Source organism: Anopheles funestus, chromosome 3RL (genome assembly GCF_943734845.2).
Source record: "Anopheles funestus chromosome 3RL, idAnoFuneDA-416_04, whole genome shotgun sequence".
Classification (NCBI taxonomy): domain Eukaryota; kingdom Metazoa; phylum Arthropoda; class Insecta; order Diptera; family Culicidae; genus Anopheles; species Anopheles funestus.
Genome location: NC_064599.1, coordinates 69,250,560 through 69,268,111, shown reverse-complemented (window position 1 = coordinate 69,268,111; position 17,552 = coordinate 69,250,560). Strand labels below are relative to the sequence as shown.

The window sequence follows — 17,552 nt, the reverse complement described above, 5'->3', positions numbered from 1 at the left end:
TCGCTGTATAAATACTGTTTAAAAGTTCCGAAAACTAAAAGATAGGTTTTCTACAAATTTAGCCCAACTAGAATGCTTATTTTAGTTATTCAATATTTGGTGAGATGTCACCCAAAAATACTCATTTCAAAAATAATTTTAAATTTGTACTAAGGCTGCTTGTTTCATTATCAATATTTAGATCAGTTTTAGTATATTTTTTTCAACTTCAATTAAAACTTTTAAATTCCTTTAACCTTTTCAATGGTAGAACAAAATTTGCTAAATAAAAGCAAACTTTTCAATTTTGTGTATATTCTTTTTTACATGCTTCAAAACTTTATGCTACAATTGTATTTTTTTACTTCAAAAAAGAGCATTACGAAAAGTACATCGAAGCAAAACGGAAAACACATCGACCAAGCATGGTACTTAGCGATCATAAACCCCTTGTTCTTCAGCGGCCACACATTAACCCTGGGCGGAGAGGGGGGACCTTCGCCAAACTGAAGATGCAATCGGTTCACCTCCAACCAACCAAACAAGCTAACCGTTCGCATAGAACATCCCAACACCGGGGCTGGGCTTCGTTCTTCACGCGCGCGTATGCAATGACCTCCGTGCTGGAGCAATCAACTCTGACGAGTCGATGCTGCCCGCATACGTTTCATCGCCCGATTCACATGCCGAAGGGCATTTATGCTGGTTCTAAGTGTTCGAAGCAACGTCCACCCGGCCCATCTCACGCCTTAACCCTTTTCCTTTTGTTCCGTTTTGCTCCTGCCTGTGGTAAGTTCTGGCTCCGGCAGCAGACCAGCATCGAATCGGCGATAGTTTAGCGAATGTTGCAAAAAGACACACACGAGGGAAGTTGTGCGTTGCGTGATTGCTGGACTGATGCGCCACGGATGATGAGTGTCGGGCACGGTGGTTTTGTTTTTACACTCGCCTCGCTCACACGCCATTGCACCGCAGACGCGGAACTCTGGAGCATAAACATTGGCCTTCGCTGGCATTTGTTTTCCATTTCTTTTGTGCCGGCCGTTTCTTGATGGTGCATACTTTTGTGTTGGTTTGCCATTTTTCCTTTCACGACGGGATATAATTTTATCTTCATGTGGGCTTAAGGGTTAAGATGTGGAAGCTAACAAACGCGCAAAGTTGGATCGAATTGTAAAGAAAGTATGTTTACACAAAAAAAACCTACAACAAACTAACAGGAGATGACTAAAAACTGTGCAAAAAGAATTTAAAAATAAACCGATAAATATAATAAATAAATATCAATACAATGCTCATTCCGATTTTACTCTGAGAAATTCATAAAACTTATTTGAAGCAGTTCCATTTATACTGTTTGATTGACGTGTTAAATCGAGGTAATTTTATTGTTACCTAAATCCTAGAAAAATATATTAAATTAACATTACAATCTCTCTCTGATACTATCTCCACAATATTTTTTTAAATTATTAAAATAAAGCACAAAACAAAAAAAATCAATTAATAGCAGAAGAAGCATATAAACATTTTAATATTAGCATAAAAGATTAAAATTCCTGCATAATCCATAACAGTCACAAATACGGCGTGCAAATAATTACGGCTAGATGAGGACAAAACAATCATTAGAGTACGTCATACGTCCAACCAGTAGTCTGCGCACTGGTGAATCGCAAAACTCATCCCACCTGAAGGCCAAAACGATGGAAAATCAGCAACGCGAAACATCCACAGAACACGAGAAAAGTGAAGCAGGAAAAACGGCAAGAATCGGGAGAACATTAATGAGAGGTTGGTTGGGTTGGGTCGGGAATGTCGGGAACGGTGAGCTGATGTTATGTTTTCTCTCTCTCTCTCTCTTTCACTCTCTCCCACTCACTACTCTGCATCTTACTGGATTGCAATGGAATAGGGTGCCTTCCCATCTTGTTCATCGTTGTGTCACGCTGTCTCGCTTCAGCTTGGGCCAGACGTGTTTGGGGTGGAAAGGAAGAAAGGAAGGAAGTTGCCACGTTCCAAGGTCAATAGACTTTCCACCCTCGGTGGAATCGACACGATTCCGGACGAAGGTTTCGCATGTACAAGGGTTGTGTTCTGTGTGGTAGTGGTGTGTTTTTTTCCTTCTCTTTCGTTTTGTTGTGTTTCGTTTTCCTTTCTTTGAACTTGTTTTGATGTTTTGTCTTTCCATTTGTTCTCATTAGTGTTTGATTTTCCTTTTTCTTGGAATGTGTTTCTTTGTTGTTTTGTTGTATTTTCATTAAGAGTTGTTTGTTTCATAACAATTTTTACTACTTTTTATATAAAACCCCTTTTTTCTTTACAAAGCGGTACAATTAATAATAAGAACTAATAATAAATAATATTAATAAACAAAACAGCAAATAATAATAGAAATAGAAAGGAATGGAAATCAACCATACTTTTTAAAGAAATTTGTGAAATAGTTCAACATTTTCTTTTGATTTCCTTTGGCTCAACATTTTGTCTTTTCCGGTCGAACGTTTTGGAAGTTTCAAAAACTCACACACTGCAGGGATTCGAGACGCGTCGAATCCGTAGCACCCGAAATGTGTCCTGAATCCTGAACCCTGTCGGATGCCTGCGTGCATTTTATCGATTATTTTCCCGAGTCCTGTATGTTCCCGAGGGACATTGCGCCATCAAGCAGAAAGTTATAGTAGCTGGTGTCTGTTTCTTGCGGTGCGAACGAGAGAAAACATGCGAACAACGTATTCCAATATGGTTGATGGAGTATACTCTAGACGGTGGAAAATGTTGTACTCGGTGGAGAGAATACCGGAAAAAGCAACCCCCTTTACCCACTGGAAAGGGATTCGTCTCCATTTTGTGTGTGTGTGTGTGTGTGTGTCGATTTTTTTTTCTGTTTTCGTCTATTTGTTCTTCCAGCGATTGTCCTGCAGAATATAGTGAGCTAGCGACCGGGTTGTTGTTTTCCGGCTCGGTCCTTGGCCTCCCTCTCGATACAAACGCCTGGTTTGGCGGAAATTCGAAACGTCTGACGGCCTGTTTCGAACGGAGATGAATGCCGCTTGTAGCTCGTTTGATTTTGGGACACAGTGGAGTGAAAAAATGTAGGTGCAATCGACAAAAAAACTTGTGTTTCTTAAGCCAGATAAATTACAACTCAACTTTGGAACGCAACGCCCAAAAGTATGCAAATTTATGCTTTCATTTGCTCCTAAAAATGATCATAAAAATGCAGATTGCATACTTGCAGGCAAATTGCTCCCAAATGCATATCCAACCGTTGTTATGTCAAGAGAAACATATCATGATTTCGGAACCCGACTCACTTGCAACTCCATCACCGTTCATTTATCGCTAAGAAGCGGTTCGGCACTTCACTTTACAGACTCTTATTTGCTGCACCCAAGGGTTCGTGGGTCATTCATTCGCCGGTGAAGCACCCTCTTGTGCAGATAACGACGTCCGTGCCGACGCTTCCTACTGCTCCGAAGCTCATCCGCGAGTCTATCGTTTTGAAAAAGGCTGCAGCACAAATGACATGCCTGTTTCCTGGTGACGTGTCGTAGGGATAAAGGGAAGGAAAAAAAAGCCGTAGCTCCATTCTGCTCTTTGGAGAAAATTGCGGAACGAATGTACGAGTGCATGTGGCACGGGGATCAGGTGCAAAGAATACTCAGTATGTGGACAATGGCCAATGGTGGACGTTGAACGGCGAATGTTCGTGACTATACAAGGAGTAATGCACTAACCTTTAAGCCATGAAAACAATCACGGATAATGGAGTTAAATGATTTTACGATTGAAATTCCGAAACGAGAAGCTATTTTCATTTATTTATGATGCGAAGGCTCTTGAGTCTAGACGGTTTGTTAAATTTTTCGGAACCTATCACATTATCCACTATAAAAGAGTGAATATTTTTGGATTGTGTAAAACTATTTTCTTAATTAAAAAAGTTTCATTTCACTACATTTTAATAACTGTTCTCAATTAATATGGGTATTTTTTTTTTGGTTGCAAATCAAGACCTCGTTACAGTCTTGATTGTATATGATGAATGAATGAGAGGGTTAGTTAAGGACGAATATTTACGACACACTAAAGTGCCATAGAAATAATGACCAAAAACCCCCTTTTCGCGCGAACCATTTTTGCACAATAAATAGCAGGCACGGAATCGGAAGTCTGAATGCAAATTTCGGTTGAAAAATCACGTAAAAGGAACACCCCGGCGAGAATGAAATGAGAAGGAATTTTAGCGAAGTTGATGATTTTTTTTTCTTCGTTTGCTCCTTTTTAGCAAAATGTGTGTCCTAGCATTATTTCGGGTAGGAATGTTTCCCCCCTTTTTTTTGGTTTTATATTTTTCTACATAACAGCAATGGGGGAAAGCAAACGTTCCAAATAAACCTGTCCTGTTTTATGTTTTTTTGCTTGATGTTTTATGCCACTTTTGGTTGTCACCGAGTGTTTTTTTTTAGTTTGTTTTGTCCATACATCACGCCATATTGAGCACGTTTTCCGTGATGAAACGTTTTGATGCGATTTTTGATTTTTGTTTCTCTCTCCAAGAAATTTGCTGGGCCCTACTGCTAGGGTGTTTAAAAAAAAAGATATTTTTTTTAAAGTAGATTGACATAGGGGAAAAGGAAGATTTACAAAAATGTATTATTTTATTTATACTTTGTTTTTATTTGTTTTTGATAAACCATTTAAATTGTAGAAATAAGAAAAAATAAATGTTGTAAAACTTAAAATAATTTAAATAAACTTATAGTTACAGTCCTTAATATATCTAGAACACTGTTTATTATTCTAATTATAAATGACTCAATTGAAGAGATAGACAAGTGTACAACAAATTTATATCAAACTTATAACTAAGGTTTTTTTTTGCCAAGAACGCTGAGTCTTGGCAAATCATAACACAATAAGTTCGAAATTTATAACACATTTAAAATGATTGCAAATATATTCAAATGTTTTTATTTCTCTTTTGTTCGTGTTCTCAATATTACAACTGCAAGTAATTAAAAAACTACTTAGCAAAAATAAAATAAAATAAATGAGATTTCGTGTCGTCATCCATACAATTTCATATCACAGTGATCAGACGATATTGAACGAAATAAAATGTTTTCAATGCGCATGGAGAAACTACTAAAAACCTAGAAACAAATTGTAAAATAGATAAATTAAAAAAAAATCACCATTAACTTCTATATTGTTACATTGGAGGAGTTTGCATGAAGCAATTTGCGAAAAAATATTAGAAAACATTGTTCTCTTTAACTTCGTAGGACATTTAATCATCTTTTAACATCTTTCACTTTTATTCCGAAAAAACAAGTGACGTTACGGAAACGTTATGTCTTGTATTACTCACCTTACTTGGACAAGAAAAAGAAAAAATTAAATTTTGAGCTGTTAAGCCCATTCCTTCTTCTAGAACATTTCCAGAAGGTAAATAAAAAATGAAGAAAGCAAATAAACATGTTGGTAGGGGATTTTTTTTCTGGTTCATGTTTAACAACTTCAAAATATACTGGCAAAATAAAATATAAAACCATTATTCACACATACACCACTATCGTTACCGTGCACATGGTGACATAACGTAGGGATGGGTAAGTCTCCTTCACAACACGGCCTCTTAGAAAGTAAAAATCAAACAACAACCGTCTCTCCTCTAGGACACCCTCCCCCATTCTTCCCACTTCCCCCATTCACCTTTTGTCTTTGTTGGTAGTTGAAAATAATTATTTTTCATTCACAATGGAGTGAGGGTGGAGTAACGAAAGAGCGAAAGAAAGAAAAAAAAACGACAAACCCTGTCGGCTAGTAGTTGCCCTATCTTCCAAACAGGGAAAAAAGGGGTTTGGAAAAATTGTCCGGATCGCCTACTGGCGCTTTACCGTCACACAGCTAAACTCTCCTCGATCGTGTAGCCGTTTAGCCGGGAAGCCTTAACAAACGTGTCAAGCCCGTATCCCGGCGCGGGGTGAAACAAAAAGCAGGGAAACTCACCAAACGGGAACAAAATCCCACTGGCCAACTAGGCGAACTAGGGGGCGCCCGTTGTATAAAATGTTCGCCTGCCAGTTGTGTGTAGCGGGAGCCAAACGAAATGGAGCCCTTTTGATGGAAAGTGAATCTGTCTGTCCCACACACATCGAAGGTACACTGGAACACTGTCTGTACGGCAGTGTGCACGCGGGGAAGGAATTTTCATTCGAGTTCTGGCTTTCGGGGGGTGGGAAAACGTTGGTATTTAGCTCAGTGGGTCTTGGTGGTGCTGGTGGTATGGTACAATGGTTGGAGGCCATGCGGGCAAAATATAACACCGTCACCGGCCTATTGGCTGGGTGACTTCTGCACTTACCGGAAGTGTGATGATGTGAAGTGGCAAGGTAAGGGGATACGGTGGCGGGCAAGTGTAATGTTGGGTTGTGGGGATTGCTAAAGACATGCTTTTGTCTAGACACTAAATAAAGTGATGCGGATGAAGCAGAACGACCGGTTATGTGCTATTTACCGTCTGGATAATACTGGGAAGGAAGGGGAATGAAAATTTTATATTTTATAGTTGTTTGTCTTAAATTTTTAACTTATTTAAATATTACTCGCTGTTCAGTTTTAAATATTATAAAATAGTAAAAAAGAGAAACACATGAGTAGATAATTTAAAAATGTAAAAATTTAATTTAACTCAACAAATTTTATGTGCAAAAAGGCATCCTTTGGCGAGTTATAAATATTAATATTATAACTTTATTGACTGTTCAAGATAAAGTAAAATTTAAAAATTCTTCTCATAAGGTTAAAAATAGTCATGTTTACATGGTTTTACCATTATAAGCTAATACGGTCTGTTCTGAAATGTTCCGAACACGACGTAAGACGTGGATCGGAAATTCTACAAAAAGCCTCCCCAGCCACGTCGTTTCGACGTTTCGTGATGAGAGTCGTGATAGTCGCTTGGCGTACATAACATCCCATTTCCATGAGTAGCTCAAACTCCATGGATCGCTCACACTCCGCCGGCATATGTTTTGCTTTTACTTTCCCGTTCCGGTGGTCGATTTTCGGTGGCCAGTTGGCTGGAAAACTCGCACCGTACGACAGACACACTACACTTGGCGGAGGGAGGTCATGAGGGTTTTGCCTAAACCGCGAAAGCCCCATTGCCTACTGAAACACATACAGACGAAAGCACGTATAGGTAAGCTACGCACGGTACAAACGTCAACCGCATACACACACACACTAAACACAGGAAGCCCCAGTGCTATGTTCCTGTAGGAACGTGACTAAAGAAATGGGGTGAGGAATGGTTTTTTTATCTTTTTTGCTACTTCTATCCGCCTACCATCAACCAAGAATCGGGATAGGCTTCACGTTCGATGTTTGCTGTCGTTTCCGTGGAAAATGGAAAACCTGTACCGGTGAGGATGGCCGGTTGATGGGAGCAACTTCAACGCCTAAAACCCCCAAACAGACAAACACACCGTCTGGGACTATCGATTGTTAAATCCTCGTCCGCATTTTCCTGCCCTTCCCCGCTGTCTCGATCACAGCCACAGTCTTCCTGCGGTATCAGGAAAATGCGCAAAACGTACCGATCCGCGCGAATGAATGGTTTGAGATTTTGGCTGGCTTTTCGCGAATGGTTGTAAACGCACGCTTTGTTGTGAAGAATGGGAAAATTGAAAATTAAATATTAAAATGTGAACTATTTGTGGCGTGATGGAAAGTTTCCTGCACGCTTGGAGCTGCCCTGCATGGACGGAAGGTTTTGTGTTCGAAGTTTAGAAAAAAAATGAAACGAAACGATGTATTTTGTGATGAATTATTAAACGGTTCAAACAGTACGTTACTAAGCTAACTGTCATACCTATCAAACGTCACTGTTAACGCTGAGCTACTCATCTTTTTGACATTTGGTAGCTGTCAATCTGACATTAGCTGTTAGTGTTAGTATTGTATTTTTAGGGAACCTTTTAATCGGGTTCCTGAACGGGCGAATCTTCTTATTAACTCTAAAGTCTAACAATGAGAAATAATAAACGCCTCAAATTAATGATAAAATGTGCTCATGTTCAAATAATAATTACAAATTTTCATAAAGTAAAACAAAACATTACTATTGAAAAATAAATAGAAAATAATTCAGTCTACTCATCAGATCCCAAATTACGCGCTTAACTTGAATTTCAGAGTAGGTAAGTGTAATATCGTTTAACACGTCGTTTGTAGCTCGAGCATAAAATTAATGTAAAATTAACATTAAGAGGAGTTTAAAAATAACGAAAAAAAAGTTTTTTTCGAATTTTAAAATACCATAAACAAACAAGGAATAAAATATAACGCATTTTAAGGGATATTTAAAAAGTTACGAATGAAAAGTTAATATGAATAAAAGCTTATTTTATACTGATATTCGGAGACGCAAGCCTACATAAACGGCGTTTAAAACATTGTTATGAAAGCAATCAACAGTGTTTTATAAATGGAATATAATTTGTAACTCAATACACGTCATAATAAACTGAATGTAAAATGTTCAAATCCCCAAACTTACCAGGAAGTAAGCAAGATAGGCTCCGTTCCCAAATTCCACGCACTACTACCACAAACTGCATAACGTCGTTACGCAGCGTTACGCTACGATTTCAAACCGTTTATATCCCTCCAACTGTTTCCTCTTTTTTTTACTACTACTATACGAGCAGCGTACTGCAGTCGGAAAATGGGCCCCAAAACCACCGACGAGACATGGTGCAACGGACCTATCCCCTTTCCCTGTTGTGTGCCATCCATTGCCCCCGGGGCACATACAATGGGATGAGTGCAGCAGACACACTGTTCCGTCCATCGTACCAAGTTGCTCCATCCTTCGAAAGGGGGAAAAAACAGTTTTCCTCCCAGCTTACCCCATAGCTGTCTGTACCCCTTGTCGAAAAGGGCCGATTGTGCCACTGTGCCTTCTTTTCCTTCACCTTCACCAATGAAAAATCCAGCCGCACATACACACTTGCCGACCGTGAAGGATAACGAGAACGCAGGGTCGAGACAGGAAGAGAAAGAGAGGATTTACAAAAAAAGAAGGGCTGCATGCTACGATATTTTCCGACGGCTGCAGTTGTATTAGTTACGACACCGTACGGCACCAGAGTGGGTCGCCGTGTAGGATACATATTTCCGCAACATAAACGCAGCATAGCACACAGCGCAGCATGTCTCATTCCTGTTTTCTTTTCCATTTTTTTTTGCTGTTGCTGCTGTTGCCTTTTTCGTAGATCCTTTACTTCCACCAAAAACCGGCACCGTCGCGTTTATGTACAAGCGTTCGCCGACCTTGCAATTTCGCAGCAGGACTAAGGAAGGGCTGAGCGAGCGGGTGCGAATGTTGCGCGGTGGGATGGGGTTAGGCGCGTGCGCGTTCGGCACCGTCTGGAGTGGGTCTGGGTCGGGGTTTCGGTGGTTTCGCCTGCCCTAGCTAGCCCAGATTCAACGACGCACCAATACAGACAGCACAGTGCAATTAGCGGAAGGATAACTGCGTTCGCTACCGTACCGGAACGCGTGTCGGGAATGGTAAACCTTCCAGGTGAGGAAGGTCATGAAAGGCTGGAAGGCTGGGAAGATACGGCACGGTGTATTGCACTACTTTTGCCAACCGGTACGGATACCCATGTAGCGAGAGAGAAAGACAGAGAGAGAGAGGTTGGACGACTTGGTAGACTGGAAATGGAGCAGCAGGAAGAGTTTGTGAACTAGACAAGGGAAGCGGTAGACTTTTGCCTTCAATACCCTCCCCCATTTAGACAAGTACCTCCACGGACTTCCGACACTGCTCCTGTTCTAATTCTATGTTTACTCCACCGATGACGTACCGGCGGGTCGGAGTTCTGGAGAACGATATTCGCCCATCGTCACGAAAGCCATCCCAGACATCGAAGGAAGGAGGTATTTGGAGGATCCTTTAGAACTTCGCTTCAAAGTGTGAGTATATGTGTGTGAGAAAGAAAGAGAGAGCGCTATAAAGCGAGAATGGGATGAGTTAAGCGTACTTAAACTTCAGAATACCCGGGACATTCAGAGTCCCAGTACATACCGCGTAAATGATGGAGTTGAATACAGGAAGTAGCAAAACCCACCGCTTTTCCCCACTATTCCTGATTTCTGCAAACGGGACGGTGTAGAACGAGGGATGTTGCGCAGACAACACACCCTTCCACATCCACCGCAGACGCGACGGCTGGGACCATTATAAATAGTGAAATATGTCACGATGTAGCCGTCAAACCCATTCGATTCGGGCCCAGTGCCGCACTTGCGATGGGAAATTGGGATTGGAGCTCTTTCCCAACCCTCACACATCCACGCTTTTCCATTTTTCGAGGTCTGAGCATCCTCGTCAGAGGGACGGTGGTGGATTCGCTCGAGAATATAGTTCAACAAACGCTATTTATTACTCTGCAGCTATTTGAAACAACAAGGAAGAGTGAAATTTCAAGTCCCGGATTGAATGAGTATGCAGGGGGAATGGGGTGAATTACAGTGGGGCTGTTAGACATTTGTCTGATGCAGACAGCTCCAGCCCACACTCTCGTTTCATCCATAGAACTTCCAGTCACACAATCGTACTGTAAAGCCCGCTAAGTATGATGACCATTTTGGAATTGTTTTGCTTTCGTTGGTTTTTTTTTGGGTTTTGTCGAATCTATTCCAGCAGCATTATGGAGCAGATTTTGGGGTTGACTTTTGTTTCGCGTGTGTGTGTTCAAGAGCATGTGACTTCCGGTGGCTTGTCATCGGGCAAATCAGGCTTAAACCACGTGCTGTTGAGGTTTGAGATTACTTCAAAATTCAATTTTAACAATAAAGTTCCACTAGTGGAGTTGTAGAAGAAGAAGTTATGGTAGTAAACATGTTTATAATTATTTTCGGATAAACTTTTAATTACTGAAAATAATTTTTGATATTACTGTTCTTCACCTCGCTCAGGACACTCTTATACTCAATTTGCTTTCCAGACAGGAAAAGTTAATAATGGATTTATCGTAAGGTATGCAATTATATTTATACATCATTCATATCTCAGCGCGTCAAAAACTTTGCAAACAAGGTATGTAAATTAATCACAGTCTAAAGAGGACATTATGCACCCTTGGCCAGTGTCAAAAGCAAGAACGCACCAGGAACAGGAAGCGGTCATCTGATTTACCATCAGAGCACCCTTTCGGATCGTATCCGGTCATTGATTTGGCAGTGTTGGTGAGATGTGTGCGGCATCCTCGCACTCAAGCGCCATCGTACCGTGTTGTCCTCCTGCAATAAAAAACCCAACCTATATGCCCGTTTGCCTCGTTTGGTGCGATGATTATATAGCACAAGGTCTACGATCTCGTCCGTGTTGCGCGCACACAATTCTGCACCTGCATCGTGCCATCTTTTGCAACGGCGCATCCTGTCCGAACTGAGCGGTTGTGGAATTCAGCTCATCCGATGAATTTCCACGAGACCTGGGTTATTCAAGGTTGCTGACATGGTGGAAGTTTTGTGGTTTTTAGATAATATATTATCCAGCTTTTAGTAGATTTAAATGCTGCTTTTTTATTGCAAAAGAAAACATTATTTTAAAACAGTTATAAAAACATATCACTTTTGGGCGAAAATGTATCCTTCTCGTATCGTTTCCATTATATGCATTTCTGTCATATTCATTACATATTCAAACCGGTGAGCAATGCATTCGTACAACTTTAATATGCTTTTAGCCAGCCGTACAACTCGAACACTGCGCACTGATGCTGTTTGAAATGGAAATGTAATAAAACAGCGTCACTTCAAGTAAAGCCCTTCAACGTTTTTGGAAAAAGCTGGAAATTAAATTTCCATTTTAAATGTATCAAAATGTGCTTTTAACTCGCCTATCTTCGATAACTCGCCTATCTTCGAAAGTGCACACAGTTTGCTGCAACTGCAATTTTCTATGAGCTTTTAATGCCACAAGCTTTTGGGCGCTTTGAAATTGAAAGCTTTTATTTCTTATTTATCCATGATTTAATTTCAATGAATACGGAAACATTTTTTCTTGCACAATTGCAAAAAGATCGAAAAAGAGAAACAACCAGACGTTGTTGTGTTTTTTTTAATGTCGTTGTTTGATGCTTAATATCGCTTAATTTGTCAAATGATCTATTCAAGTTATCTTTTCAAAAAGTAACGTATGTCCAGTGTTCAATAGCGTTCGATAGTTTATTTTATTTTTAACAAGGATTGTTACTAATTATTTAGCAGTTCTTAGTGTTTATTAATGTTTCTTATTTAAGCAATTTTCTTTTATGAACATATTTTTAAATGAAACTTATTATCCTTGCATCTTTGCAATGACAGTTCCATCGGCAAGTTGACATGTAACCCCGTCACTAAATGCTTAGCAATTGTCGCGTTTGCGAACGTGATTCAGAAAACTCCATAAAAAAAAGCAATTTTTTTTTCTTTTATTATATTTTTTTATTTTTTATATTTAAAGAATTATTAGAGTGAAAAGAAACTTATTTCAACCAATTCACATTAACATAAATCAATTTATAAAATTTTGCAAAATTACTCAAAAAAAAGCTAAGGCTATAGCCTAAGGCAATTTTCAATTTTTTAGATTTTTTTAATGTTTTGACGCCCCCCAAATTATACATTTACTTTTATTATAAAAACTAGAAGTATTATTCTTGATATCCGGTTATTAGGTTTGAACGATAAGCACAGCTTACCAGCTTTCCACTGTAGTGTTTTCGAGTGAGAAGGAAAAACTCTATCGCTGTATATGTGAATGAGACAGGGAGTCTATTAGGAACAAGCTCTAGGAGAGAGAGAGAGAGAGAGAGAGAGAGAGAGAGAGAACTATTACGGCGGAAAACCAATTTTGCAGCTTGGGAACGACCGAAGGAGACACAAAAATTGCGTAAATGTTTTGTATGCAAGTCGGTTGCAAGTCACACTCGTCTGCTACTCGTCGGCAGATGGCGCGCACCATGTATGCCCTGAAGGAATTTAATTGGATTTTGTTATTCCAAGGGAGGATTCAACTATTACGTAACTCTAAAATTGTGATTTTTTTATCCTTCCCGAATTTAGGCTACGTATGTCCTAACGTTCTTATTCTGGCGTGCACTGGTCTGGCCGAGGCTAAAAGGAAAGAAAACGTTTCCATCTCGCACTTACCAGAGGCACAACGTACCCTCTTACGTTCTTACTCTAACGCTCAAGCCATCATTGAGAATAGCGCAGTTAGATATCCTTGGCACAAATGTTGTTGGACTTATGGAAAATGATCTTGTTAGAAACGAGTTATAATGCATCGCATTCGATGGAATGAAAATAGCAAAGAACAACCATGGCTACGGCCATAAAATAAGGACAATGCTAAGATCCACTAAGATATGTTTTAAGGATTGTTAACAAATTTTTTTTTCGCTTGGTTATAGCAGATAAAATATACCTGATTTATAACGCAAATTGGCATGTTCTGTCATATTCTGACCATTTTGCATTGCATCAGAAAATTTTCAGAATGATTGAAAAAAGATAATAATAATAATAATAAAGAAACTAGTTTATTATTATGCCAAAATGGGAACACATTCCCTTTTCAATAATTATACCAAAAACACTAGAAACTTGAAACACTGACCGTTAAAATACATGCAAATTAATCAAATTATTTTTCTCTCAATAAAGTCTTGTGATGAATAATATGCGATATATTTATCGTACATTGTTCTCAGAAATAAAATCCATTTCTGCGAATTTTTATCTGTGTCATAAAATGTAATCGGTTCTTAAGCACCACCTAAAAACAATTCTGATTATCCTATTAACTAATTGTTGACAACGTTACCAATCGATTGAATCATAATTCCGTCCATCATCACCCACGTCCTACCCTGACAAAGGTTTAACCAAATGTAGGAATCACAAAATAAAAAAAAAACACCCCGCCTGAGCAAATTTGCTCTCCTACCCATTTATTACCATGGAAATCAATCTAATCAAATCGATCAGTGGCAAAATAAAACAACGATACGAAACTGACCGGATCCCGCTACTGGCCGAAACAATCCAAATTTGCTACATCCGTTTGATTGTCCGAAAGCGAGAATAATTAACACCGCATCATAATATCGCTTGCAAACAAGCAGAAGCCATCAGAAGAAAAAAATTGGCCATCACAATCTTGATCCTGGTGTGAAAATAGCCAATGCGCAGGGGCGTCCGGGCGTCTTGCTCCATGCTGCTTTATAGCTTTCACATAACGAACGCGCTTCTTTCGATTTCTGGTACCTTTTCACGGTCAGTATTCGGATGGAGCAAAATGATTTAATCAATTTTGACCGAAACAACCAAACAGCAGACGTAGGGAAGAGATTACGCCAAGATCATTATCCTTGGCAGCTTGGCAGAAGGTTACAGTAAAACAAATGGTAAAGATTGTTTATACTTTTTTTTTGCACATATTATTTTCATTGCACTCTACCACATACTGATCCTTGAATGATCCCAACGAAGCAGAAATGTTTGGAATGTCATGACGCACAAATAAGGGATCATCCGGTAGTAGTGGAATCTGGTGTAAAAATATGTTTAAAAAAATCTAAGAAGCAAAAGAAAAAAAACCTAAAAGAGGGAGAGTCCTTTCTAAAGATAGACATTGAAAAAAATAAAAATAAGTTTAAACAAACTTTAAAACAAAATATTGCATTGACAAGATTTAAAAAATTGCGTACGCCTAAATGTATGCAGTGCGTATTACAATATTTCTTCAACAAACTCGTTTCAATAATTGTGACGGATTATTATTAGGTTAAATTGTTACGAATTGATTGTCAATATCGATGGCACATTTCAAACATCGTCAATACGTTCAAGGTCAGACAGAAGAAAAGGTACCGGACAATTCGCGCACCATGAAAAGAAGCATTAAATGGCAACTCAGACAGAGACAAACACAGTTCCAGCAGGTAATACCAAACAGCCTAACCAGGTGTGTGTTTTCCTCCCCGGCCCATTCGGCACGTGTTAAAGTCATCGTTGGATGGGATTGTAAAATCAATTACCACGGAATCTTGTCGCGTTATATTGATGGGTGGGCAAGAGAGAATGAGCGAGCGAAATGGTAAGGATGAAAAGGATTCGAACGGCCACTGTTGTTTGTGACCGTTTGTTCCGAGTTGTCGCTGTGTACCGAAAATAAAATGTCCGCTTCACGGAAGTGTTGCCTGTGATTATGATCTACCCTGCCAACCGGTCATCCTTTTGGTTGCCACCCTCGCACCCTTCGGGCTGCGTCACCATAAACCTTAAAAACTAGCAACGGAAGTACCATTGAAACGAGGCCGTAATTTTACACCGGTTCCGCTTATGTTTGACGGAACCGACTTTGATTCGTGCGCACGGGGGGGGGGGGGCTTGTAGCTGGAGTACAAATAATTAGTGCCATTCACCAAGCCACCGGCACTGTCCAGAAGGGGGGATGTGGATGAGAAGCAACAGCAGCGAACCGTTCGCAACCGCAACTGGTGTCCGCGAAATTAGGATTTGTTTGTTTTTATGAGCAGCCGCTTACCACATCACGTTCAAACCGTGGCCAGGAAGGCACTTACGCGGGAAAGTGGTTTTAATGGGAACCAACATTAGCCACCCTTATCCCTACCACCCTCTCCCAAGGATTCCCCACATTTCGAGTGTTACTTTTAACGATGGTTTCGAACATTTGTGTAACACGATGTTTCTGTTCGTTTGGGTCGCATATGTTCGGGCCGCCGGTTACCACTCATTCCACCAAACACCCACTCAGATTAGCCAATTGACACTTCATCATTAAGGGGCTGACAGACACGGTTACGGAAGCCACTTGAACCACACACACAAACACACACAAACGCACGCAGATTTCCGCTGCGTACCTTTATTGGACGGCTGTTGTTGTTTTCTTTTTTACGATGTTTCCATGTGCCGGGATGGTCAGCCAGGAAAATACTGATACATGGAGAAGGAAACAGAAAGGAACAAATGGGGAACGGGGGGGAAAAAATATTGGCTAATTGATAATTTAATGCACTGTGCGACAGATTGGATAATTTCTAATGCCATCAATCTACTTGACGGTGCATGCTGACGCAACAAAAACCGTAACGGCGGTGGAAAATTCATCCCTTTCACACGGAAAGCTAAACAAGAAAAACTTTTTCCAGCACAACAGCAAAAAACCCACAACAAAACATGTGTGAAGATGCCTCTTGAGTGAGTGTTGCAACTACCGGAAACAAAATGGCGTAGTATGGAAAATTTTTTAACACAATTTCTAATGTTCGTAGTTGAATTAATGAACTTTTCCTAACGGGTGGCTGTATGATCTACTAACACCAATGTGTGATGTGGTTAGCATCTTTCACCACTAAAGACAAAAGAAAGATCCTTTTCCCTTCCTTTAATCATTCAACGTTATATGGAAGCTAAATACACATCAATGGCGGATTGATTGGAGATGGGATTTTTGTTTTGCTCCTTTTGCTTCAATTAATCAATTATTCATATCTTCGCATTATTACACATAAAAGCGAGGAAAATGAGAAAAAAATAAAATGGAAAAGCTGTGATGAGCGTAGAGAAACAATTTGATAAAATTATTTCGTTAATCCTACCATTTCCATCACGTTTTTCTCTTTTGTCGTTCGCAGCTGGGCTGATGGGATGATGTCACTGAAGAAACAGCTCCATTCAAACAAAGTGGACGTTGGTTTGTTACATTCCTTGCATAATTTTCAAATATGTTTTAACGCATTTCCTTTTGGTGACTTTTAGGAACAAGCAGTTAATAGTAAATAATAATTTAACAAACAAGAAAAAGGAATCTTCAAAACACAATCGCATGTGCAATCTCAGTGGGACAGTGTTGCCAAACCAACAGACAGCTATGCACGGTGGCGTAGTAAATCGATCGCTAATTGTACATCATTCTCGCGATATGCTTTACCGCGAGTCAATGGCCTAGACAAGCTGAAATAAGCTTGAACATTATATCCAAGGGTGGTCGCCAAATGCAATCCGCAAACGTGATGTTTCTCACACCTCCAGAAGTCAAAAGTTCAGTTCCTGTCTAGTCTGTGCGGAAAAAGAAATATTGCGTAAATTTAAAAAAGGATTTTGTTATGTGAATTGCATACCTTCAGGCGTTTTGTTGGTAAAGGAAATTTCCAGTGTTCTTCATTAATAGGAGAAAATTAGACAATTTTCTACCATTTATACGTCAACACACAGTTGATGCAACAAGTCAAAAATAGCAATATCTTGCCACTGCTCTTATTACTTATAAACTTACAAAAATCCATCTCCCTTTTCTTGACATAGCTCTTGACTTGAAAGGAATGGAATAAAAATAGCATAATTTGGGGCGTTTTTTTACAGTAAAACCTGTTTTAAGTGAACAGTACACAATGTACAAACTGTACATTCTTACAGTACAGTGAACAGTACTGTGAGAATATTCAATCACGTTTGACTCACTGTGTGAGAAA

The 17,552-nt window shown here is 39.6% G+C and overlaps 1 long non-coding RNA gene across 1 annotated transcript in view; it reads left to right on the top strand.

Annotated features, from left to right (window-relative positions):
* LOC125768673 (uncharacterized) overlaps positions 1 to 17,552 on the top strand; it is a 336,169-nt gene that overhangs the window by 197,653 nt on the left and 120,964 nt on the right. The window lies entirely within an intron of this gene.